This window comes from Alexandromys fortis, unplaced genomic scaffold, assembly GCF_014885135.2.
Source record: "Alexandromys fortis isolate MF-2015 unplaced genomic scaffold, M_Fortis_MF-2015_v1.1 scaffold_53, whole genome shotgun sequence".
Lineage (NCBI taxonomy): Eukaryota > Metazoa > Chordata > Mammalia > Rodentia > Cricetidae > Alexandromys > Alexandromys fortis.
The window spans coordinates 2,085,555-2,113,085 of NW_026067939.1; positions in this window are offsets into that span (position 1 = coordinate 2,085,555).

Below are 27,531 nucleotides of genomic sequence, written 5' to 3' on the forward strand. Positions count from 1 at the left end.
AGAGATGGTATTCACGCTGTTGGGCAAGGAAACCACCAACAGTTTTACCCAGCTGCAAATGCTCTGACAAGCAGCCAGGCAAAATATGTTCATTCATACAATAGTGGCATGGAAGCCATGGTTGGCCAAAAGCTTTGGTTAGGTTGAAGGCCTATACAACAGGAGGAAACTCACTCAGAATTCTTGGCTTGGAAGGCCATATGTCTTAGGGGCAATTCAGGTATTGTTATTTTGACAAGTGGATATATTATCAGACATCCATCTAAACACTCCTTCCTACGTCTACAGGTTAGTGCGGCTCTGACTAAGATTCCTGTGGAAGCGAACAGGTTAATACAGAGATGAACACCTAATCACAGTACAGAGAATAAGTGACTATGGAGTGACCAACCCTATATCACAGGCCCTCCCCACAGTCTCAGTGACACTGCAGATAAAGGGGCACAAAGACTTTCATAACTAGAGGATGAGAGGAAATACAGTAAAACGGTATCTTCTTAACACGAAAGAGTCATTGCATCCACCCACTCACGACGACTATAGCTGTGTAACAAGACCAGCCCACGATTAAGTGGATCGTCATTTCAGCACAGATCAGAGAGGTACTCATGAGATCCCACCCCTAGCCGAGAATTATTGGCAGTTGGTGGCTGCTTGGGGTGGGGGAGTCGGTTTTCTTCAGTGGTATAACCTAGGCTCCAGGACACATCTTTCCAGTGTACCACATTCTAGTGAGCTATACCTATGTGCATATGGGAGATTTCAGATAGAGGGGATTGTAAGGGTGAGTATAATGAAAATACATCGCACATGCATGAAATTTTCAAACAATAAATGAATTTTTAAAATCTTTGTCAATTGTGTAATGAAACCAGTATTAATTAATCACCACCACAAAGGAGATTTGAGGGCAAGCTTACCAACAAAGTCATCAGGCAGAGGTGGAGTGAGAATCCATGAAGATAGAAATATAAAATATTGAGATGTGCCACAGCAACACCAAGTCACAGAAGATTAGATATATTAAAACCATAAGAAGGAGACTATTTTCAAAAGGCCCTTTGATTTCTTGGATCTTCAGACTGGAAAGAAATAAAAATTAAGAGGATACCTGTAAACTATGCAGTATTTATATCTAGGCATTAAATCACATATTAGAATCAGCCATAGATTCCTATATTTAATAATAAAGTAAAATCACAAAACTTTAGATTCAAATATGCCCATGCTGATAAGCCATTCCAACAAGAAGAGAAATGCAAGTATTCTTTAGACAATATGGAAGCACCTTTATTTTTCCAAGTGTCTTGGTGTTTAACTTATTGGTAATTGTGATATTCTTTTATTTCTCTTCTTGTACAACATATATTTTCTTGAAAAATCACTGAAGTTCTTTCTTTTTCCATGTCTGTAGAACTCCCCAATGAGCAACTCCATCTTGATATCTCTCTAGCATGAATATTCAAAAATCTGCCTGATATTTGAGTTGGATAGTCCAAAAACACTTCAAGTTTAATATAAACCAAGTTGAATGTGTGTGTACCACTTTGGTTTATCATACCATAAATCATCATATTGTTGATGGTATAAATTCTATAATGGACAGACCTGTCATACAGACCCTGCTCCCAACACCACTCTGTTTACAACCCAACCTTTATCTTCCTTCACTTATCCTACTGTAGAATCTCTTACTTCCCTCCTTTGAATGCTTACTTCTTATTTGACATTTGCATCTGCATCTACATTCATAGCTTTACTTCCCTACCAGTGTTTCATGTACGACAGTCTTATGAAACCACCTCACCTCAAATTTGCACAAAACTTTTGCCTTTGTTCCCGTCTTCCAAAAATGCTATGACTGTGTTCTGATCATGCAATGTGAACGGAAACGACCCTGCTCTCGGGGACTGTGTCCACTCGTCTCACTGAGTATCTTAATTTACTTTTTGATTATGTCTCCTGAGTTTTCTGTTCCAAAGTATTTCTGTTCCACAGCTTAATCTCCAGCTGCAACAACAATACACTGCACCTCAGCTCAACACCATCACAAACAATATGCATACCTAAAACTACCAGCTCTAGGAAAGTAGTCTGCTCAGGTATCACACTTTATGCACATCTTTTGTAGCCTTCTAATTGTTTTTAACTTCCGTGATAATACTGGTTTATGTGTGTAAATTTTCTAAACAATGGAATTGTAAATATAACAAAGCACCCAAAAATTTTTACTGAATAATTGCATGGATAAAGAGAAAGCTTCTGCAAAGGACTCTCGGAGGCTTTTGTATTTTTCACCCAGATGTTTGGCAACACCAAGACACGTTTGAAAAGGAAGTAAATTAATTGCTAGTAAAATGGTATTTTTCTTTTAGTTCCCATTCAAGTTATTGTGAACCAGCCACATAACCACAGTGCTCTAACTGCATGTTTGGTTTCCTCTGTTTCCAACGCCAAACACCTGCAGCTCACCAACCACACAAACTGAAATATTTTTAACATGACAAATTGATTTGGGGAGTAGACAACTTATGAACTTCCAGCTAAATACCACACTAAATGTCAGTTTCTTCACAGACTCTTAATAACACGATTCCTCTTCCCACAGTCTGTGAGGCTCTGGCTTGAGAAACTTCTGCCCTGTGTCTACAGTGGATAAACAACACAGTCATGTCTATCATAGATAAACTGAAATGATCTGAAAGTTCCAGAATGTTTTATCTTCAAACTCTGTACATTATACTATTTTCCATGGAAAATGGAATATTTTCTCATATAATATATCCTGATTATCCCCTCCCTCTATTCCTTACAGTTACTCCCTATTTCCCCTCCCCTCAGACCCACTCCCTTTGAGTCTCTCATTAGAAAAAAATAGGCTTCTAAGATATAGCAGCCAAACATGACAAAAGAAAATATAAAACGATGAAGCAAAAACTATATCAGAGTTGGACAGGGCAACTCAACAGAAGTGAAAGAGTTCAAAGAACAGATACAAGAGTCAGAGACCCACTCAGATTCACAGTCAGGAATTGCATAAAATAGTAAACTAATAGTTATAATTTATATGCAGAGGACCTGGTGCAGACCTGCCTATGTAGCCCCCGGGCTTACTGCTTCAGTCTCCGTGAATTCATATATGCCTTGCTTACTTGATTCAGAGGGCCTTATTCTCCTGGTATCTTCCTTCTCCTCTGGCTCTTATAGTCTCTGCCTCCTCTTCTGCTCAGTTTCCTGATCTCTGAACAGAGGGATTTGATGAAAACTTACAATTTAGACTCTCCATATAAGGTCTGGCTGTGGGTCTTTGAATCTGTTCCCATCTGCTGCCAGAGGAAGGGAAGTCTCTGATGATGACTGACTAAGCCACTGACCTATTTTGATCTATCTATCTATCTATCATCTATCTATCTATCTATCTATCTATCTATCTATCTATCTATCTATCTATCTATCTATCATCTATCTATCATTTGTTGCTACATCTACATCTACACATAACATACATGCATATATTAGAGCAGTAGTTTTTGTTTTACTCTAGGAATCTTGAGTATCCAGTCTCTGGTTCTTGGTTACCCCAACAGTATTTGGTATGGGCTCCTTCTTGTGGAGTGGGTCTTGGATCAAATCAGACATTGGTTGACTACCTCCATAAATTCTGTGCTACCATTGCCCTACCATGTTTTGCAGGCAGGACAAACTGTAGGTCAAATATTTTGTGGCTGACATTAGTGCCGCGCACCACGCCTCCGTGTCTGTGATCTGTACGCTAGAACCCAGTTCGCAAACTTCAGGCAAGGGGCTGGAGGTTGAGAACACAGGCGAGGAGACAAACCAACACGCAGACCTTTTAACACTGATACCAAAAGCCCCAAGAATGCTCAGTTTATTGTGTTCAGGGGCAGATTATATAGAGATAGCCACGCCCCAGCCAAACCCACGAGAAACCACTCTCCTGCCATCAGGAACTCCTGAAGGTCTCGTGCTCAGAGCAGCTGTAGGCACTCAGATCAGGGGAAAACAAGTTGTTTACAAGAAATTCAGGATCTGGGGTCTCACTGCTCCCAACAACTAGCACATAGGGGTGCAGGCTCCATGTAGGAGACAGATCACTTCTCCATGTTCAATGTGCTTTTTGTCCTCAGCAATGGAGCCCCACTGTCAGTTTGCAAAGAGCTACCTTTTTTTCTTTGCAAAAATTTGGGTTGTTTGGGGGAATTCCATTGGACCCTTTTGAGCAATAGCTTAACTGGTTGAGGTAGATCAAAACCCAACTTTCAGAGAAACCACAGTACTGAATTCCATAGTAGCTTGTACAAGTTTTGCACTCTAACCAGCAATAGATCAGTGTTCCCCTAATCCCACCTCCTCCTAATCCCTATGAGCTGACACTTGTCTTATTGATCTTAGACATTCTGGGAGGTGTAAAATGGAATCTCAAAAACTTAGTTTTGATTTTAATTTCCTTGATGACTAAAGATATTGAATATTTTGTTAAGCATTTCTCAGTCATTAGAGTTTCCTCTCATTGAGAATTCTCTGGATCTGTATTCTATTTTAATTGGATTATTGGTTTGTTGATATCTAATTTCTTGAGTTCTTTTCTTTGCATACTTTGGATATTAGTCCTCTACTGGATATGGAGTTGATAAAAATCTTTTTCTATTATTTAGGCAACAGCCTTGTCCTATTGAAAGTGTATTTTACCTTACAGAAGTTTTCAGTTTCATGTGGTTATTTATCAATTGTCAGTCTTACTCTGTTCAGAAATGCATCTTCTGTGACTATAAGTTAAAGACAGTTCTCCTCTTTCTCTTCTATAAGGTTCAGTGTATCTAATTTCTTGTTGAGGTCTTCCATCCACTTGGACTTTACTTTTGTCCAGGTTGATATACATGTATCTATTTGCATTCTTCTATTTGCATGTATCTAGTGTGGTCGGCACCAATTCTTAAAGATGATATTTTTTATTCTAGTGTATATTTCTGGATTCTTTCTTTTAAAAATGTCCATAAGTGTTTGGATTTATATCTGGGTCTTCAATTCAGTTCCATTGAACAACATGTCTATTTTTTATGCCAATACCATGTTGTTTTATCAGTATACCCTAATAATACGATTTAAAATATGAAATGGTGAGACCTCCAGCAGCTCTTTCATTATTCAGGATTGTTTTAGCTTTCCTTTTTTTTTCCATATGAAGCCGAGAATTCTTCTTTCAAGATCAGTGAAGAATTGTCTTGGAATTTTAATGGGATTGAATTGCAACTGCAGAGAGCAGTTTAGAAAGATGGCTCTGTGGTTGAGAGCACTGGCTGCTCTTAGAGGATCCGAGGATCTGTGCTCAATCCCCAGTTCCCACATGGCAGCTCACACCTGTCTGTAACTCAAGGTCCAGGGCTTCTGACATCCTCGTGCAGAGACACATGTAGGCAAAACACCAACGAACACAAAGTAAAAATAAATTTTAAAACAATTGTAAGTTGCTTTTGGTAGGATGGTCATTTTTTACTACATCAATCCTCCTGACCCACAAACTAAGGAGATCTTTTATATTTTTCACTTGTTTGGTTAGAGAAAGGGCTGTGAGGTGCTGAGATGAAAGTATATTTTCTTGGCTTTGGGTGAAATATTCTGTAAATTTTTGGTAGGTTCATTTGTCATATAATTTGGTGAGAATTGGGTATTGAATTTTCCCGCTATCATTGTGTGAGGATGAATATGTGATTTAAGCTTTTGTGGTGTTTCTTTTACAAATGAGGGTACCATTGTGTTTGGTGCATGGATGTTAAGAACTGAAATGTTATCTTCATGGACTTTTTCCTTTGATGAGCACGAAGTGTCCTTCCTATCTGTTTTTTATTAGTTTTGGTATGAAGTCTATTTTGTTAGATATGAAAATAGATACAACAACTTTCTTTTTAGGTCCATGTGCTTAGAATATCTTTTTCAACCCTTTACCCTGAGGTAGTGTCTATCCTCGATGTTAAAATTGTTTCTTAGATGCAACAGAGGAAAGAATCCCGTTTTTAGCATCCATTCTGTTAGTCTCTGCCTTTTTCTTTGCACACTGAGACCAATGGTATTGAGAGATATCAATAACTAATGATTACTGAGCAGTGGTGGCACAAGCTTTTAACCCCAGCACTCGGGAGGCAGAGGCAGGTGGATCTCTGTAAGTTCGAGGCCAGCCTGGTCTACAAGAGCTAGTTCCAAAACAAGCACCAAAAACTACAGAGAAACCCTGTCTCAAAAATCAAGAAGAGAAAATAACTAATAATTGTTAATTCCTGTTTTTGCATTGTTGGTGGTAGTATGTTGAAATAAGAGCGGCGGGGCTGCGTCCCCAACACCCCGGCCGCTTGGCTAGCTTATGCCCGAAATAACAACACACAAACTGTATTCATTTAAGAACTGCTTGGCCCATGAACTCTAACCCTTACAGGCTAATTCTCGCACCTGGACTAGCCCATTTCTAATGATGTGTGTAAGCACCCCAAGGTGCGCTTACCAGGAAGAGTCTAGCCTCCGTCCATCTTGGTGTCTCTGCTCCAGCAGAGCTGTCGGGTCTCTCCGGGAGCAGAGCAGAGTCTGACCTCACTTCCTCTTCCGCCCAGAATTCTATTCTGTTTACTCCTCCCATCTATGTTCTAAGCTGAGGCCAAGCAGTTGGTTTATTATAACTTAACCAATGAAATCAACAGATTGATATATGACACTCCCACATCAGTAGTAGCTGTGGTTGTGATGGTGATGGTGCTGTGCGTGTGTGTGCGTGTGTGTGTGTGTGTGTGTGTGTGTGTGTGTATGCATGTGTGTGTGTGCTTCTCTTCCTGTGATTTGGCTGGTGTGAGTTTATTTATTCTTTGTGTTTTCAGGTTCATACTTAACCTCTTAAGTTTTGAGTTTTCTTTCTAGCTTCTTCTGTAGGGATGAATTTGTAGACACTGTTTAAATTTGTCTTTATCATGGAATATATAAAATTTTCTCTGTCTATGGTGGTTGTAAATTTTGCTGGTATAGTAGTCTAGGCTGGTGTCTGTGGTCCCTTACAGTCTGCAGCATATTTAAAAGGACTTTTAGAGTCTTCATTGAGGATTCAGGTGTAATTCTAATATATCTGCTTTTATATGCTAGTTGGCCCTTTTCCTTTGCACACATAATAGTCTTTCTTCATTCTGTATGTTTAGTGCTTGATTACTATAGGCACAGGGATTTTCTTTCCTGGTCCAATCTGTTAGGGATTCTTTATGCTTCTTGTACATTTATAGGCATCTCCTTCTTTAAGAAAATTTTCTTCTATGATTTTATTGAAAATATTTTCTGGACTTTTGAGTTTGGATTCACCTCTTTACTTTATCCATATTATTCTTAGGCTTGGTCTTTTCATAGTATTCCAGAATTCCTGGATGTTCAGTATCAGGAACTTTTTAGAGTTCACATTTTCTTTGACTGGTGTATCCATTTCTTCTATCATGTCTTCAATATCTGAGGTTCTCTCTCCCATCTCTTGCATTCTGTGGTTAAACTTGCCTCCGTAGTTCCTGCTTAATATCCTAAAATTTTCATTCCCAGAATTCACTCATTTTGTGTGTGTTTTTAAATGATTTGTGTATTTTTACTGTATGTGCATTGGTGTTTGGCCTGCATGTGTGTCTCTGTGAGGTGTCAAATCACTTGGAGCTAGATTACAGAGTTGCCAAGTGGGTTCTGGGAATTGAACCCAGGTCCTCTGGAAGAGCAGGTAGTGCACTTAACCACTGAAGCATCTCTCCAGCCCCCGATTTTGTATTTTCCTTATTGCTCTCTTTTCCATTCTAAGGTTTTGAACAGTTTTATTTTCATTTTCTTCAACTGTGTGTGTGTGTGTTTCTTGGCTTTGTTTAAGAAATTTATTCATTTCCTTCAATTGTTTGTTTGTGCTTTTCTGGGTTTCTTTAAGGTATTTATTCATTTTCTTTTTAAGGACCTCTATCATCTTTCTATAGTTGGTTTTAAGGTCTTTTGTTGTTCTTCATCTTCCTTGGAATATTTAGGGCATGCTGTGGTAGGATTGTTGGGCTCTGGTGGAGACATACTTCTTCGCTGTTTAGATCGTGTTTTTATGCTAGCATTTTGGCATCGGGGTTTGGGATGATTATATGTCTAGGTGCTGATTTATGAACTTGCCTTTGTTGGGTGGGTGTGTTGTTCCTTGGTTTCTGTTTACTCTCTGGATCTTTAGGGAATGAGTGTTGCCTGTTTTCCTGGTAGGCTCAGTTGGTGTGTTCACAGGGAAAGCCTGCTGGTGTCTGGAGACTGGGACACTGGGATGAGTTTGGGGAAGAAATGTTGGAGGCGAAGTTCCTTGAGACCCATTAGTGACAGGGTCAGAGATGAAAGGGGGACCACAGCAGATTTCCCACTACAGAGCTGGAATGAGATGGGGGATTGGATCTCAGGAGCAAGAGGAGTGGTAAGGGTCTGCCTTCAGCCTTCTTGTTGCCCCAGAATGAGCTGCTCTGAGGTTAGCAGTGGGTGTCTGCTAGATTTTGGGGTCTCTGACCAAAAAAAAGTGTGGAATGGGAGGTGAGGGGGGATGGTGTTGGGGATCCACAGGAGATGTGGGCAGGAGTGAAGGAAGCCTGCAGCTGGTGTTCTGTTACAGTGCTAGGGACAAGACATAGAGAACGGAGGGAAGAGATGGTCTGTGTGATGTCTGCCTGGTTTTCTGGTAGATATGCCCTGCGGCTTAGCAGGGGGTGCCTGCTGGAGTCGGGGGCTGGGATACAGTAATGAGTATGAGGAGGAAGGTTAGAAGTGGAAGGACTTTGGGGTTCACAGAAGATGCGGGATGGAGGATGGAAGGCTGGAACTGGTGTTCTATTGCCATGTTAAGTACGAGACTGGGGATTGCATCTGCAAGAACAGGGAGAACACATTATGGATTTTTACCAAACAACCATGCTGGAAGAAAATACAAGTGAGTCTTAACTACTACTGTGATTCCTGCGGATGCTTCTTCCATTTTAACCAATGGCTTTCAAGTGGTAAATGTTCCTAAGATTCCTTTACCCTCTAGAGCTGCAATAATTCCATCTATATCACTGTTTCATTTTTAAAGTAGGCCTGTGGCTTTTAAAATCCAGGTCAAATGGTTCTGTGCTCAAATCATCAAAAATATCTCTCAAATTGCACTGTGTTTTAGGACACACTTAGCCAGCCATGCACTTGAAGATCACAGACTCTGTACTTCCATTAATACAAGGCCAACTGTTTATCTTGTATTACTAATACTTTAAGAAAATAAAATTTTGTAATTATTTTGAAGGAAGGGCAAGGTGAGCAGACAGAACAGTGATGTGTTTAGATATGAGACTCTTAAGAAATTAATTACATCATAGATGATATTTTTTTTTTTTTTTTTTGGTTTTTCGAGACAGGGTTTCTCTATGGCTTTGGAGCCTGTCCTGGAACTAGCTCTGTAGACCAGGCTGGTCTCGAACTCACAGAGATCCGCCTGCCTCTGCCTCCCGAGTGCTGGGATTAAAAGGCATGCGCCACCATCGCCCAGCCCATAGATGGTATATTGATAGATATAATTTATATGTATTAACATTATAAATGAGTAGGAACAATTATTTTGAGCTAGAAACTGATGGAGGAAGGTAATTGGTTAATTATAATAAACCAACTGCTTGGCCTCATAGCTTAGAACATAGGTGGGTGGAATAAACAGAATAGGATGCTGGGCAGAAGAGGAAGTGAGGTCAGACTCTGCTCTGCTTCCGGACAGACCCGACAGCTCTGCTCTCTGGAGCAGAGACGCCATGCTCAGCTCTCCCAGGCAACTCCAACCCAGGATGGACATAGGCTAGAATCTTCCCGGTAAGCGCACCTTGGGGTGCTTACACACATTATCAGAAATGGGTTAGAACAATATGTAAGAGCTAGCCAATAAGAAGCTGGAACTAGCCGGGCCAAGCAGTTCTTAAATGAATACAGTTTGTGTGTTGTTATTTCGGGCATGAGCTAGCCAAGCGGCCGGGGTGTTGGGGACGCAGCCCCGCCGCTCCTATTTCAACAAGAAACACATAATTTTCCTACTGAGTAAAATTCAAAATCATATTTCATACATTTTAAAAATTTTTTACCATAAGCCTAATGCCAAAATCAGATCTTAAAATGATTTCTTGCTATGCATATATGCAGCTCTGACTATTAAGTAGCAAACCCAGTAGACTTTTGCATCCTAAGAAGTAAACTACAATATTTTAGAGTCTGTGTTTGTTTGAATGAGAATTGTCCCCATAGGCTCATATGTTTGAAGGCTTGGTCCCCAGTTGGTGGAATTGTTTGGAAAGCATTATGGGGTGTCACCTCGTTGGAGGAGAGATGTCACAGGGCTGTTGTGTGTGCGTGTGTTAGGGGGTCAGGTTGAAGTTTCAAAAGCCCAAGCCATTCTCAGCACTTGGATAAGATGTAAGCTCTTAGCTACGGCTTCAGCACCATGCCTCCTTGCCTACAACCATGTCTCCCACCTTAATGATTATGGATTTACCCTCTTAAGCCATAAACAAGCGCTCAATGAAATACTTTCTTTCATAAGTTGCCTTGGTCACTTTGTCTCTTCAAAAGCAATAGAGGTGTGAGCCACTGCAAAATTAATCAGCAAGTATTCTTCAAATGTTTTGCTGGTTACCTTTCCTGGGGTTGGCCTTTAAAATCAAAGTAGATACCATATATGGAAGCATCCTGCCTTCTCTGATTTAGGCATTACTTCCCTGGCTAGATTTTAGGACTTCGTGGACCTGAGGCTGCTGCTTGTGTGCTTTATCTTAAAGAGGCCTAGACACATCCCATCTCTGCTCTAGGATCTATCAGTTTAAGATGACAATTACCATCATTTTCATGTCCTGTTTGATTTGTGTATGTTAGATTGTGCATGCGTGCCCATGTGTGTGAGTATGTGTGTATGTAAACGTGTGTGTAGGCCACACAGGCCTGAAGAGGGTGCCAGATCTAGACTTGGAGACATAGGTGGCCGTGATCTGCCCAACAGAGAAATCTAGCTCAGGACCTCTGGAAGAGTAGCAAGGGCCATCTCTCAGGCCCCATTATTGCCGTCTTTATTCTGTCCTTGGGTCAATGTTACTTTTGCCACAAACATGGGAAAATGCCAAGAGCTCTGAGTGGATTTGTAATTGGTTCTCCACGCACACAAATGGGCCATTTCTTTCTGTGCTCACCATTTAGGAATACATTACAGTGTGCCAATCCCCTCTACCCCTGAGTTTTCTTTAACACACGAGGTTTCAGTCTTTATACTGTGTAGGAGTGGGATTCATGCTCCTTTGGACCAATCTGCTAGACAAGGTTGCTTTGCCTAGAAATCTTGAGCATTGTGGGATCTCACCCGGGCTGAGTTTCCCAGGACTCCACTCTCTCCAGTCACATTTGATCGTCCCAGCACAAAGCGCTGTCATGCCCCAGGCTGACATCAGCCAGGCACAAAAAAACCATCTCTTAAATCTGAATTTTAAAAAAAAAAATTGGCACTCAGACTATTGGAATTCAAATTCATAGCATCTAATTCAATCTGCACTTGACAAAAATGTGTGACATTCAGGACACTTGAACACGGCCTCAAGGAATTCCACAAGTCAAAATAAGGCAGCATCTCCGAGGAACCAAGGTGTCATGTCCATTTCTTTTGTCTGTAGAAAACAGGGCTGGGAAATTTATACTTAATTTTGGTTTGGGAAGTTACAAGTTAGGTCTTCATGGATCTTCATGGCCATGAGGGAAAAACAGAAGACGGAAACCATGCAACAACAGCTCATCTTTCATGCTGTCCAGAATGGTGATTTTTACAGCTTTTCCTACAGCCTTATTTATTACACTTACTACTCTCTGCCCCTACTGCTACTTTCTATATAGCAACAGAAGAGAAGGTCTTTTCCCCTTTGTGTGTTGTTTCGCGTTGTTTTTCACTTGTAGAAACTAAGATGCATTGGGCAGCTGCTGCACAACAGGCACTAGACTAGGGATTACCGTATGTTCGCCACTCTGGTTAGGGGTTGTGACGGCTGAGTCTGGCGTGAGCATGCCCTCCTCCTTTCAGGCCCTCCAAAAGGAACGTCTCTGTCTCAGGCACATTCCCAGAACTGTAAGCACACTCAAAGGTAAATGTGGATGAATTCTACAGTAAGTAGTTTCAAGGATAGTTACTGAATTGGACGATCTGTGTTCCATGAAACCATACTGGAGTATAAAGTTCAAGGAAAAAGCAACGTGTAGGTCTTTGCACACTTTTTACAACACATCTTTGCATACCTTGAACCAAGTTGGGAAAATTAATGAAAGCTGAAAACAAATGATGCCCATACATATTGTCGGCTCTCACAGACCCTCCTGGCACGGTCCAGAGAGCTGTTCTGGCTGTGAATCACAAGCTAATTAGAAACAACTGTTCACGTTGCACAATAATGTGGGCCTGTAAAGCAAACAAGCAACAGACTGGCTTTATTTAAGGATTTGGTATTTGGTCCTCATGAATTTTTGGAATTATTTTGATACTTTAAATTGCATTAAATTAAAATGTTATGCATTCCAGGAGGGCCCTTATGTGTATTCTCAGGTGAGTGAGGCTAACCCCATCCTAGCCCTTTCTCTTTCTAAGGCTGTGAATTTAGTTTCACTGTTCCCTGAAACTGTTCAGTGGCCCAAGCTTCTGAGACCATTCTTGGGGAATAAGTTTAGGTAGTTATGGAGTGAGACAATGGAGACAGAAGTCTAAAAATCAAACACAGACAATGCAACAGCAACAAAAGCCTACAACATAATAACTGTTGGGAGAACCAACTATTCTTCCTTACTAATGTTTCTTTTAGTATTTCTGAATGTTTGAGCATTTCATCAACATTTTAAAAGTTGCTGTTAGTGAGGGTATAACTCACATTTTCAACATGTTTTGCAGCAATTGTTCTGTTTAAAGCCCAACTCAGAGTATCAGATTCCCTATTATAGATGTAGAGATATGATTCTAAAGAGAAGAAAAAGGGGGTTGCTGTTGGATCTGCTACCCTGGCTTCCTCTGCCGAGTACTCAGCGTTACGAGAGGATGTTTCATTTGAAATCAGTCTCGGTGCAGCTCTCTATCAAACCTGGAAAGAATGATTAATATTTAAACTCATAGTTCTGAAACCCTGGCACTTGGGAGGTAAGCCGCCGTGGATATCTCTGCGGGCACTTTCTGTCTAGTCACTCAGAGAGTCCTCTCCCAGGAGATCTTTGGCCCTATGGCTAGAGTCGTAGTTTGCTTTGTTGATAGAATTTTGGGCGCCATGCCCTACTCGGGTTCTGGTCTCTCTTTCACAGGCTTTGACTCTTATCAGAATATGTGCCCCTCTTTTTTTCACCCTGCTAAATCTCTGCCTCTAAAGTACAAGCTGAATCTTGTCCAATGTGTTTACTCTAAACAACTACTGGCTATGGCTTTCTCCTTATGCATAATAAGTATTCGTGGCTTTTTACCCCCCACTCCCCACCAACATGGACATATCACCTTACCTTATGAGACTCTTGTCAGAGGCTTACAATCTACCCATATATTAAAGTTTTACACTATTCTTTGAGGTACTGCAGGGATTTGTCTTGTGAGCTCATGAATATATTGGGCTACATGTACGTAAACTGTTTTTATGAATCATAAGACATATGGCCACTATTAAGATTACAGAGTTGCTATGCACTTGATTTTAAGATGTATGCATGGGTACGGATGCATATGAATGGATGTGTATAAATAAACGTTTTAAAGTGATAAAGTGATTTAATTTTATTTTTGAGACAGGGTTTCTCTGTGGGCCACAGCTGTCCTGGAACTTACTCTGTAGACAAGGCTGGTCTGGAATTCACAGAGATTCCCCTGCCTCTGCCTCCTGAGTGCTGGGATTAAAGGTTTTTTTTCCTTTAATCACCACCCAGCGGTGTTTTAAAATTTTAAAACTGCATAACTGGCCGTGGGGCCAGACCTCAACTGAACACTAAATCCAAGAAGGGCCTAGTAACTCTAGCTCAGGAAATCATGCTGCAACCCTGCTCTCTTTTCTCATCAGCTTAGGGCAAATAGTGGCACTGACCTCAGAATGGGATTGTAGAGATTAAAGCAATAACACAGCTCATAAAAGTAGACTTACTGCCAACAGCTGCCAGTGTTCAAAGCCTTAGAAAGGACTTCGCAGTTCCTGGCTCCCACCTTTCCCTGAGAAAAGGCTGTTAGAAATGAACTTTAGGAGTAATTGACTGGCCCAAGGGAAAGGCAGTGTCTCTTGCAAGACCCATGGAACACCACTGCAGGACCTTGATCTTTGTGGTTAGCCAGCATGATCTATTTTTCTGCTTCTGTTGCCAGCACCTGTTAGTTTTGGAAGAAAAACAACTAGAAATTAGCTCTGCAGCATGTTTTATAGAACTTTCTTAGAGTAATATAAAATTATTCTTTTTTTTTTCCTGTGGTCTTGTTCCATTCTCTAGAGTCATATCTGATGAAGTTTGTAGTAACTTTTTTTTTCTCTAGAGACAGCCCAACATGGAATCTTAACTTCTTAATCATTGAGTAGTTTGCTGCTGCGCATCACAAGTTTTCATGACCCTTGATAAGTAAAGACATTTCAGAAAAGACCACAGGGACCAGGGGATGATAATGTTTGGAAATGATACTATTTCTAAAAGGGAATTGAATAAAATACTGTAAACTCACCACCTTTATCATACCTAAGTTCCCACAACACAGATAGCTGGAAAAGTTTTATTTTTCTTCCAACTTCCAGACAGCCCTTTTTGCCTTCTGTAACAAAAGCTAGCTTTCTTCTTCTTTACCTATTCCCAGCAGAGCAAGGCTGTACTCCATCACTGCAACCTTTCGGTTCTCAGCCTGCGGCAAAGTTCTGTTTGCTGTTAATGTGAGCTCGGAGTCTGGACCCCAAATGTGGAGGGAAGATACAGGGATGAGGATGTAAACCAGGCAAGGAAATTCAATAGCTTTAACCTTAGATTCACTGTCCATAATGTTCAAGTTGAGGACTAGAAAGATATCAACATTTCAACAAAGTACTTGTTATCCTTGTAAGCTTTATTATTAATTTATTTAGAAAGATGGTTGGCAAGGATGGAGGAAAGCAGACCATAGGAACTTGAACCAGGGTTACAGATCCATCCTGGGTTTTATTTCAAGGACATCCTCTAACATTTCACACATGTTTTGTTTTCAAGAATTGTTTCTCAATCCTGCCTAGTCATGTTTCCTTCTTGAGTATGTCACGTTGTTATTCACAACATTATTTTGATAGTCTGAATAACAGCAGCACCAGTAGAACGCTGCAGAGATGAGTATGCTGTACTGATTCTTATAAACAACCTTCAATAACAAGCAATCTATTAGTTAAGTCTCCACTCTTTTGTGCTTAAAACTCAGAAGTGACCATCATTACTATTTTAATTATCAAAATTTGTGTTCATATTGCTTATATTTTGTTTAAACTTTAACTGGAAAAGATTTGGGGGAGTAATTGTTTTCAGTATCTCAAAAAGAAGTTTCCCTGTGACCTCTTAGAGGGGATTTCTGGAGACCCCAAACATCAGCAAGTGTATATTAGTCAGGGACAATGATGTTTCTTTCTTCCGGTCTTTATGCATCTCCTATCTCTGTATGTTCTTAAGTTTACCCAATAAACATTGCTAATTTAGAAAGGTAAAAATATTTTAATCAAATAACGTAAAAATTAGATGTTGTGTAGAAAAGTATTCTTCATGGTGTTGTGAAAGAGGTATTTGAACAAGATTCTGAATGAAGGCCATATTGTTGGTTGCAAGAAAATAAAAGGAAAAGATTAATGACCAGAAATTAAATGTAGGTAGCAAGTTTTTCAGAAGTAAGTATTGTCTGGTCTAGTCTTGTAACACACTGAAAAAAAACAATACTTAGAACTTAGAGAAATTACTTGCACTGCAATTTTTATAAGAAAGTTGGTGTAAGACCATGGTTTTATTAAATTATACTTACAGAAAACTTTATACAAGCTAAATACCTTGTCAATAAATACTCTATTAAATTGAGTGCTGATGACAGCTCTGCCAAGTTTGTTGGCACTCATATTATTTTATCCACAATCCACAGTAAAAAATTTATTAGGCAACTCTGTACATACAAGCATATATGTGTTGTGCACACACACACACACACACACATACGCACACAAGCACTCATTATATGCCAATACAAAGGTGTGCTTGATGTGGAAAGTCCTTCTGTATATGTGTTGCTTTTATTGGTTAATAAATAAAGAAGCTGCTTAGACGTATCACAGGGCAAAAGAGAGAAGGGTGGGAACTCCAAGCAGAGATAGAGGCAGAAAGTAGGCGGAGTCAGGGAGAAGCCATGGAGCTCCTACAGGAGACAGATGCCAGATGGCACCTTACCAGTAGGCCACAGCCATGTGACAAAACACAGATGAATAGAAATGGGTTAATTTAAGATATAAGAGCTAGACAATAAGAAATATACACAAGCTAATAGGCCAAGTGGTGATTTAATTAATACAACTTCTGTGCAATTATTTTGGGCCTGGGCAGCAGGGAACAAACAAGCAGCCTCCAACTACATGTGTTGGCTAGTTTTACGTTAACTTTACAAAAGATAGCGACACCATAGGTCATGTTTGGGTCATCGTCCTGCTGCAGATGGGGTCTGTAATGAAGCCTATGGCCGGTGTTAGCACAGAGGGTCATTGGAACCATGGTGTGCTGAGCCAGTTCTGCCCCTCTCTGGATACTGTAGAAGGAGAGATGGCCCCACACCTCAGGAGAGAGCTGGTCCCCACACTTGGGAAAGACTGCCTCATTCCTTACCACAGGCATGCATATCACCTGGACAGCATGATAGAGCTGGCCCTGTTCTCAGTCTGCAGGTGAGACAGCCTTAAGGGTATGTGAGCATGAGAGCTGACACCCTCCTCCCTCATATTCTCCCTACAGCAATCTTGCCTGGGCAAAGTGGACATGTATTTCATGACCTAACACATTGCCTGTCAAATAGAAGCTTTTAATAAACATATTTGAATGATTACTATAATCAAGAAATGTTGGTTACCTGGGCACTGATCACCTTATACCATGAATGGTCCTATGGTGGCTCTAAGAATGGATAACCAAGGAATTTGATTAAAGAGTCATCTTTTTCCCTACTATAGTGCTTCGTAGAGGACAGGTGTTTAATAAAAGCTGAAGGAAAACATGAAGTCCTATGAAATATGTTTGAACTGGGAAATTTTTTTATTACTTCTTCTTTGTACTACTTCTATAGTCTCAGTATATTGTTCTCCCTCCTTAAAATTCATGCTTTGAAACGTAATATCAGTGTTAATCTGTAAGTGTTAATATTTGAGTTTTTTGAGATCCTGTTGAGTTAGGACGGCTCTGCTTTCACTAATTATACAAGCATCCTTAGAAAAGAGGCCTGATTGAGGTTATTCATCTCCCCAGCCACATGAGGACAGACACAAGGTACCATCTTTGTAGGTCACAGTAATCTTTCACCAGTCACAGCATCTATCCATGCCTTGATTTGAGGCTTCCTACCTTCAAGAGATGTGAACAATAAATGCATGCTCTCTATCAAAATTAGTCTATGACTTTTTGTAGCAACATTAATGGAGTATGATAAAATTCTAATACTTTATACTGTACAAGAGAAGTTAATCTAGGAGACGTCAAATCCTACCAAATTTTCTACTTTTCCACTTTTACATCGAGTAATACCACTATCCCCTAAGAGCTGCAAAACTGAGTTCCGTCTCAACTAGATCTGAAGGAAAAGGAAAAAAACACAGCCCTGTTTTCTTTTAGTGCCAGAGCTAGAGACAGGAAACTCCAGCACAAATATCCATGAGAAAATGTTAATTTGATCCCTGGCCAAAGAGTGTTGACATTTGACAAGTTTGTGTTTTCAGATCTGACACTAAGAGTGTTATCAGGGTAAAGAATTTTTGAGTTAAAAAACAAGGTTTGAAGTATTTTAATGAAAACCAACATGGACTCTGGGAACTGGAAACATTTATTGGGCCTATGTAGTCTGAGAGTACTTACAACAACACATTTTTTATTTATTTAGCCTGTAAAATTCAAGGTCTTTGCTTCTGGGCCTAAAATAACACCTTTTTTCTTTTTTGATCCTAAAGTTGAAGGACTGAGAAGACTGCGTATTTATGGAAAATATAATAAGAAAGGCCAGGATATTTTCATAGCTGTTTCTTTAGTACAATGCAAATAAAGAAACTAGAGTCTCAACTTTAAGCATCAAGTGAATTTCACAGTTTTTTTTTTTTAAGCTGACAAGCCTGAGTTTTAAAAACATTAACAAATACCAGGTTGCCCAAATTAAGCTGCGTAAAAACTTGGGATGTACTTTAATGTAAATAAAGTCAGCTTCATGTTTTGGTTTCATTTGAAGCAAATGATATCCTAGAAAGGAACAGAAGTCCTAGTTTGGTTCCTCTGTTACCATATATCTTAGCCACTGTTCTCTTGTGGTGAAGAGACACCATGACCAAGTTCACTTATAAAAGAATACATTTAATTGAGACCTCGCTTACAGTTTCAGAGGGCTAGTCATTGATCATCACAAAGGGAAGCAAGGCAGCAGGCATGGCGCTGGAGCAGTAGCTGTGAGCTTACATCCTGATCCACAGGCAGAAGGCAGAGAGAAGAAGACTGGGAATACATGGGTTTTTGAAACCTCAAGTCCCACCACCACTCACACACTTCCTCCAACAAGACTATACCCCTTAATCCTCTCAAACAGTTCCATCAACTATGAGCCAAGCATTCAAACATATGAGCCAAAAGGGGCAGTCTCACTCAAACTGCCACACCATGAAAAAGCACTGAACAAAGATAATTTGGAGGAGAAAAATGGTTTTTACAGCCCATCATGGGAAGAAGCTAGGGTAGGAACTCTAAGCAGGAAATGAAACAGAAACCACCATGAAAATAAAACTTTTTACTCACTTGCTTCTAGGCATATGTTCATAGCATACACGTTATGTTATCGCTCAGACCCACCTTTCCAGGACATGTATCACCTACAGTGCTCTGGACCCTCCTCCATTCATTAGCAGTCAAAAAAATGCCCAAGGACACGCCCCATGGGCCAGTACGACAGAGGTCATTCCTTAACTGAGATTGCCATTTTCTGTGTGTGTCTAGGTTTGTATGAAGTTGGCAAAAGCTAACTAACACAAATGTAGATAGGAAGACATCAGAATATTTTACGTTTCGTTCATTTATTTGGCTGCTAGCTTGGAAGATCATGTAATCTTTAAATTTGGGGTCTCCGGTTGTCAATTTTAAAAGCTAATTGTGTTGTAGTGAATTCAAATGTTAGAATTAAAAGCAATATTAGAGTTAAAACATCAAGGTCGGGGAAAAAAGAGGAAGGTAAATAAGAGGGCTTGAAGCTGGGTGTAAGATGGTCCAAAGTCACCAATAGGATACAAGACTCTGGAGCAAACAAACCAGTTTCAGAAAGGTCCACCTGACTCCCAGGAATCTCCAAGCCACCTCCCCAATGCATACAAGTTCATGTTTCCTTTTCATAGTCTCGTATCTAATTCAATTAATTGCAGCCACTAAATTGTGGATAAGGGTGGCTTGTTGTGGAATATTTAACTATGTAAAGATGCATAACTTTTTTATGCTGTGGAATATTTAACAGTGTAAAGATGTGTTACATTTGTTTAGCTGCATTTGTTTAATGATGTAAAGATGTGTTACATTTGTGTAAACTACATTTGTTTAATTATGAAAAGATGTGTTGCTGTTTCACCTTGCTTGCCTAAGGCTCCTGATTGGTCTAATAAAAAAAGGTGAATGGCCATTTGCTAGGCAGCAGAGGAATAGGCATGGCTGGCAGAAAGAGAATAAATAGAGGAGAAATCCAGGCTAAGAAAGAATGAGATTAGAGAAGGAAGAGAGAAAAAAGGGGGAAAGAGAGGATGAGATGCCTGGGGTCAGCCAGGCAGCTTCCAGCCAGCAGACACAGAGCAGAACACAGAGAAAGAAAGGGAAAATGCCCTAAGGCAAAAGGTAAAGTGGAACAGGTTCATTTAAGTTAAAATTAATGACAGAGCCTAAGCTAGGTCAAGCATTCTAAACTAATATTAAGTTCCCATGTCATGATTTTGGAGCTGGTTGATGTCTCAAAAAAAAAATCTTGGTACAGTACCTTGTAGAAGTTTTCTACCTGGTTTTAAGAAGGCCATCTCTACTACACCATAGACTAGGAACTAAAAATGAAGTAACCAAGAAAAACTGTAGCTGCATCTGGCCAGCTGTGATAAAAATCAGCTCCCTGTAGGTAGTAAAGAAAAAGACCCATGGCAAATACAAACTGGTCATGTAATCATGAGAACAAGACACCATTGTTCGTACGTCACTTAGCAGAGCCAGTTAAGGTCAGTGGCTAGTGGATTCCACCAAGGTCAAGGGCTAGAGACCGACCTAAGGCTAACAACTGGCAAATCAAGCTAGCCATGATCAAGAAAGATAATAGCAAAGTTACTATGATACATGACTACTCTTGGATCAGCAAGCAACACCTGATCACCTTCCAACTTCGGCACAGAGAACATGCACGGGCCACATGAGCACCATCCCACTGGCTGAGCCCACAATGTGCCCAAAGAATTAATTGTAGAATTTACATAAGCTTTTATCCACTTTCTGCCACGAGTCCTATAAAAAGTTCCACATAACACAGCTTCATGGGTTTCCTTTCCATCCTTTAGAAAAAGTCATTTTTCTTGACTCTTGCTCTGTCTTTACTCTGTGTCTTGAGTCCTCACCAAATGAGACACTCGAGACAATGAGCTAATGTCTCATGTTGACTTCTGGTGACATTGGTTTTCTGACATAATAGTTCATGGGTCAAGCCCATCAGTGCTGGGAAAAGCTTCTTCTCTCTCAAAGATCTGAATCAGTAGTCATTTAAAAATATATACTTGTGACATTTAAATGGAAGAAATTATATGAAAGTATCCTTCCCTGCTGTGGGATTTCGATCCAATTAGCCAATGACCTTTAAGGCAGCAAGACCAAAGGCATGGTCTTGTCTGTGACAACTTAAAAATTGAGGGGAGAGGTTGCACACTCTCTCACTTTCTCACCGGGGTGATTGGACCCTAGATCCCCTGGGAAGAATGGCGGGACACAGAAGCTGAATCATCAGAGCATCTAATCTGTATCAGTGAATGTTTATTCCCATTTTATCCTGGATAAATTCTTGAGACCCTTTAATGGACTTATGTGGTTTCACGTAACACTGCCCAGAGTTAGATACTATAGGAACATACTGATGAGAACAGTGACCACAATGATGATTATGGTGATAATGATGATAAATAAACACTACCAAAAAAAAGAAGAACCCTTGGAAGCAAAGATACCTTTCTGAGTACAGGAAGTAATTTATTCAGTCCACACTAAAGTACTGAGAGAGGACCTAGCATGTTTGTTGAGAATCTCTACTGCACTTTTTGCTGCCCAAAGGACATAAAAGAATTAAATTCCTACTCAAAGATATGAAAAGGCCTTCCCCTGGTCCATGTGCAGATGTTGAGAGTTGTGTGGAGAAAATGTCCAACATGGCTTTCTCAAAAACAAAAGAAAGAAAAAGCAGAACCAAATCTTCTTCTTGTAGACTATTAATTTAATTTTTCTTATCTTCCTCCTTCCACTAAAGAATCTCACTTCATACCAACAAGGTCAAGTCAAATCAGTTGTAAGAGTGTGCTGTATGGAGAGGTTAAGATGCTACTATATGCAGCTTGCTGCTTATTAGAAGGAAATTTCAGGAGAAATCAATTTAGTCTCAAAAATATTTATTTTTATATACATTGTCATTTTACCTGCATATATGTCTGAATGAGGCGGCCAGACCCTTTGGAACTGAAGTTACCGACAGTTGTGATCTGCCATTTGGGTTCTTGTAATTAAACCTGATCCTCTGGGAGAAGAGCAAGTGTTCTTAGGCACCGATCCATCTCTCTAGCCATAGGCAATCCATTTCATAAAGATATAATAGAAGAAACTTCATTGGACTCTTAGTACTTTGAGCTCAGCTAATGTCTCTGGGCTTTATAGGGATAACTGGACATAAGAGACAACAATAAAAAACAAGGTTTGGTTTGGAAGATGTATGGGGATTAGAAAATAGGAGAATCGGTCAAGAAGAAAAAGTTTATCTACATATTTGTACAAACCAATAAGAAAGGGGACTGCTTCCTAGAATTATACCTGTCTCACTGAACATACTGCCTAGCATATCCTAATGGTGAGAGCAGGGCCTGTCTCTGTTACCTGCTTTTGCAACCCTTTCTTCCTACTGGGTAACCTTGTTTGATAGTGATATTTTATTTGTGTTTTAATAAGTAAAGCTTGCCTGAAGATGAGAATTAAGAGCTAAATCACTAGAGGCCAGGGAGTGGTGAAACACACATTTAATCCTAGGACTCAAAGCCACCCCAGGCTACAAAAGTTTGAATCTGTCTAAGAGAAGCAGAGCTCACACAAAGGTAATCCCAGCACTAGGAAGGCATACACAGGAGTGATATGGCTGGGTGGAAATATAAAGGCGGGAGGAGACAGATTTAGTCTGAGGTTTGGTGAAGAGCATTGCAGTCTGCAGTTTTGTTGAGGACAGGATCGCCCCTTTGTTTGTCTGAGCCTTGGTAGAGGTACAATCTCTCTAGTGGCTTGGCTGCTTTGCTTTTCTGATCTTCAGTTTGAACAGTGTGGCCTTGTTTGAGGAAGTGTGTCATTGTGGGGACAGACTTTGAGGTTTCCTATGCTAGCAATACCAGCCAGTGAGTCAGTCAACTTCCTGCTGCCTCTGGTCAAGATGTAACCAGCACCACATCTGCCTGCCACCATACTCCCCACCATGATGATAATGAACTGACCCTCTAAAACTTTAAGTGAATTCCCTCAATTAAGTGTTTCCCTCATAAGAGCTATTGTTACAGTGTCTCTGCACAGCAATAGGAAACCTAAGACAGGAGGCTCACAAGGTCATTCTCATGGAGGGAGGACGTTTAAGCCTTAAATAATTGTTGAACTAGGACCCTCCCCAGTGTTATGGCTGTCTGTAAGCATGACCCAAGATCCCTGAGATTTCTGGGGTGGTACAGATGACATGCTACTTTCCAGTGAACTGGTTGAATTACCATGATGGACTGGGACCAATTTCTTTCTTTGGTTGGCCTTTTTTTCTCTCTATCTGAAGTAGATAAGAAAAGATTCCCCAGAAAAGTCACACAACAAGTGTGTGACATTGTAACAAGAGGCTTGACCTTTAGGGGGAAAAATGAGTAAAAGTTGATAGTGAAGAGATCAGAAGAAATGGTGTTTAACTAAAGAGATGTTTTTCTATCTTAGAGATATGAGAGAAAATGTGTCCAAATTTGCTGTCTCTACAAACTAAAGGTCAACACAATCTACTTCCCTGACCTGGAACTCAACAAGTTTACAGAAATGTTTTGCTTGTGAATGTGAGTTCAGATATTTTAAAGAAAAACATGATAGTTAAAATTTTTATTTAAAGGAATTTTAGCAAATTGCTCACCAGGTAAGGAGAAGATGGAGTTTTGAGCCATAACATTGATGCTACAATAGAAACCAGGTCCTCTGAGGAGTAAGTTGTCTCACCTGTTGAGCCATTTGCTCAGTAGATTCTTGTTGACCTTTAGGTTGTAGAGACACAGCAAATTCTGACACATTTTCTCTCATATGTATGAAATAGAAAAACATCTCAACACTGATATGGGATTGGGGTATCTAAAGTGATCTTAGCGTAACTAGGACTAGGTATAGCTTCTGACCACATAAATGAACCCTCTCTAGAATAAACAGATTCTCTCTGAATTTTCTCAGAAGTCAATAGTGGAGTGCCAGAGAGAGAGAGAAGCAGTTGAGTCTTTAGAGTGTGACAAACAGGGGCTGAACACAAGTCTTTGGCTGACAGTGATAGAGTTCCAATGGTTAAGAGAAGTGGAGGGGAGACTGCTTAAAGTATTTTGGGGCTCAGGGGAACATTTTCAGATGGCAGAAGCTTGGGGTGTTTGGGGGTATAGCAATGTTACTAGCAACAAGAATGTTAAGGTAGGTGGTAAGGAAAATAATTTGAGGGATAGTAGAGGGGGTGATATTGAGTGTTAAAGTATTAAGTATGAATGAAAAAGAGGGCAGCGGGGAGAGGGAGTGAGATGCATTGGTCAAAACTAAGGATGTATGAAAAACCCACTAGTTAGTAAGATAATTTAAAATGTAACTAAGAAAATAAGTCTGAGTAGAATTACCCTATATGAGTGGACAATGCTATGCCTGGATTATATGGGTTATTAAATGAAAATCACAGTGCAATACAAAGCATACCTCTTTATGAGTTATTGTTCAGAGAGGTCCCAGAAGGCTCCAAAAAAAAAAAAAGCTATTGTCATTGCCCTTGGTTACCCTCCAGAAGTACATGGTAAGATCTTATTGCTGAACACACCTCATCTGTTGACTACAGAACATAGAGAAATCAGTCACAAACCTATTAATACACTATCCAATGCTAGGGAGCTTGCAAAATATTTGGAAGATGCCATGTGGACTTATGGGGGAAAATACACCAATGATCTCATGCAGAGATAGATCATGCATGCTGCAATACTGACCGGCCAAGACCATTGGTGCTGTACTTTATGGCAGTAGCTAACCACTTTCTGATGGTATCTGAGGCCTGGTCCACAGTAGGGAATTCTATGTCTGTTACCATAATCATAGTCAAAAACCCATCTAGGGAGGTCAGAGTCCAAAGCGTAGAACCTGTCTTTATTGCTTTTCTAAAAATTCATGCTGTCAAAATATATTTGAAATATTTCTGTTTATCCTCACACACCTGAGCTGTCCTCCACTTTGGTTAGAGAAGATTCCTCTGCTTTATGCAGCAGTGCAGAGACAGATGTGTGGTCAAAGTACCGAGACTAGGAGACAGAGTGCTCAACCCTAAATGGGACATCTATATTAAACTCCCCAAACCACATCAATGCTCAGGGAGTATCTTGGAAGAGAATTGGGAAGAATGCTGTGAAAAACTGTTTTGTGCACATGAAATGGAAACTCCAGTCACGAATTCACAGCAGCTGGAGGTACTGGCACAAGAAATGTACAAATTCAAGACATCCAAAATCCTTCTATAAATGGGAGAGACCTCTAGACCCCTTCTTTACTGAGGCACTATTACCAGTTGATTGTTATTGGGGAAAAGAAAATCACTTAATTTTCAGGGTGTGACCACTGCTAGGATCCCATGCCTCGGTAGGTAGCCCTGTACCCAAACACATCAGGACAGCACTAGCTGGACTCAGTGGGGGACTAAAAATAAAATATTCATAGCAAAAAGAGATGAAGTTGAGTGGAGGGGGTGTTGAGGGGAAAATAAGGGGAGCTGTAAGAAGTTAGTATGATCATACTTTGTTGTATACATGATGCATGGAATTCTTAAGAATAGAGAAAATTTGAGAAAGAGATAAATAAGGAAAGAGAAAGAGAGAGACTGAGACTTAAGGATGTTTAAAGCAAAGCAGAGAATGAATAATAAAGAAAAACACACACACACAAATGTATTTAAACTTAAAATCTGTGTATTGAAGAATATCACATTTTATGTCAAGTTTGTCTGATTTTTATTTCATATTATATAATCTTTGTAGTTAGAACTATTGCATCCATGCTGTGTTAGATCATGGATCATAGTATGGTACTATGTTTTATTAATCTTAAGTGACATTAAACATGGAAAAATGATAACAAAGATTTTTTCCAGATGAATCTATTTATCTTCCAACCAATTCAAGTTAGCTTGAATACATTTAGCAATATTATGTCAAGTGTCTGATCTTCTGATAGGATAGGTAGTCAGGAATTTGGGAAATAGGGGCAATGTTAAGAAATAGCTAAAAACAAAGTTATGGATTCCTGTCGCATTTCAGCCCGTTGCTGGCTATGTTATCTTGGGCTAAGTTAGTTAAGCTTCAAGGTTCTTATTAGACAATAGAGGTAATTATATCTACATAATAGGATTGCCATAAACTATGAAGAACATAGCATATGTAAAAGGAACAGTGGTTGGTACTTCATATGCAGCCAATAGTAGCTGCTGCTGACCTTGGTTCAACTTTTTAGTTTACAGAATGGATCATAGCTATTACAAGAACAGGATTCCTCGGGAGACTGAAACTTCCTGACTAGGAGCAGGCCAGAAATTCCCTGGGAACTGATCATTTTCTTCCAGATCTGATGAGTTCCAGGGATTGCGAAAAATGCAAAAGTGAGAATCATTAAGTCACATCTGGAGAATTCGTCATATACCAACGGTGAAAACTAGGCATTTGTTGTCTGTAGCCCAGCCATATCCTGCTCTAAGTAAGGGTTTCTACACTGGCCCTCAAGGCTTTGCTCACAACTACTGTTGACTCAATGGATTGCGTGCAGACTCATGAACAAACTCATTCTCTTAGGCTGTGGAAGTAGCATGAAGACTTCATTATAAAGTGAGAAGACAGCATCAATTAAAAAAACATTACTTGACATATACATGGTAAGAAAACATGATTCTGAAATCCCCTGCCCTTTTTTGATTACGGAAGAATGGGGAAAATTTTGTCAGTATTTTTTCCTCTTGAACCTATGCATCATTCTTTCAATCCCCAAATAAATAAATGAAAGTGAAATTCAAAACATAAAACATGTTCTAGCAAGCCCTCAGTACCCAGTATTGTAAGACCATGAAACCACTGAGCAAAATTCATGGGAAACATTCTTTGCTTATTAGGATAAAAAGCAAAACCTAAATGAATACATATGTGAGCCTTTGAAGTCTAAGACTGGGTTGAATGCTTTCCATATATGAAGCCACAGTTTTACTACTGAAATGATGTGTGTGTGTGTGTGTGTGTGTGTGTGTGTGTGTGTGAGAGAGAGAGAGAGAGAGAGAGAGAGAGAGAGAGAGAGAGAGAGAGAGAGAGATTTTAAGTTGGGCAAGAAGACCAGGAAAAAATAGGAACATAAGAAATAATCATATGCCTCCTTTCTTGGAGCACAAATTAACTTTCTATTACTGGACACAACTCTTGCTCATGTTCTTATCAGCTAAGATAATAACAAAAATATTCTAAAGAGATTTATACAACACTGGCTAGCAGCTTTTGAAAAGTGAAATAAATTATAAAGCTATTCTAACACATAAAAAAGTCAACAAAGACAACTACTGATAAAGTCAAGGTAAGGTTATAAAAGAAACAAGAACTACATCGATAGAAAAATTGTATATGCAATTGTATGAATTGATGTAAAGACAAAGGTAAGTTTTAATGGTTAGACTGGAAGCTAAGAGAAGTGAAGTTAGTAATAATGTGGCATTTAAAATTAGAAACTGGATGGAGCAGGAGT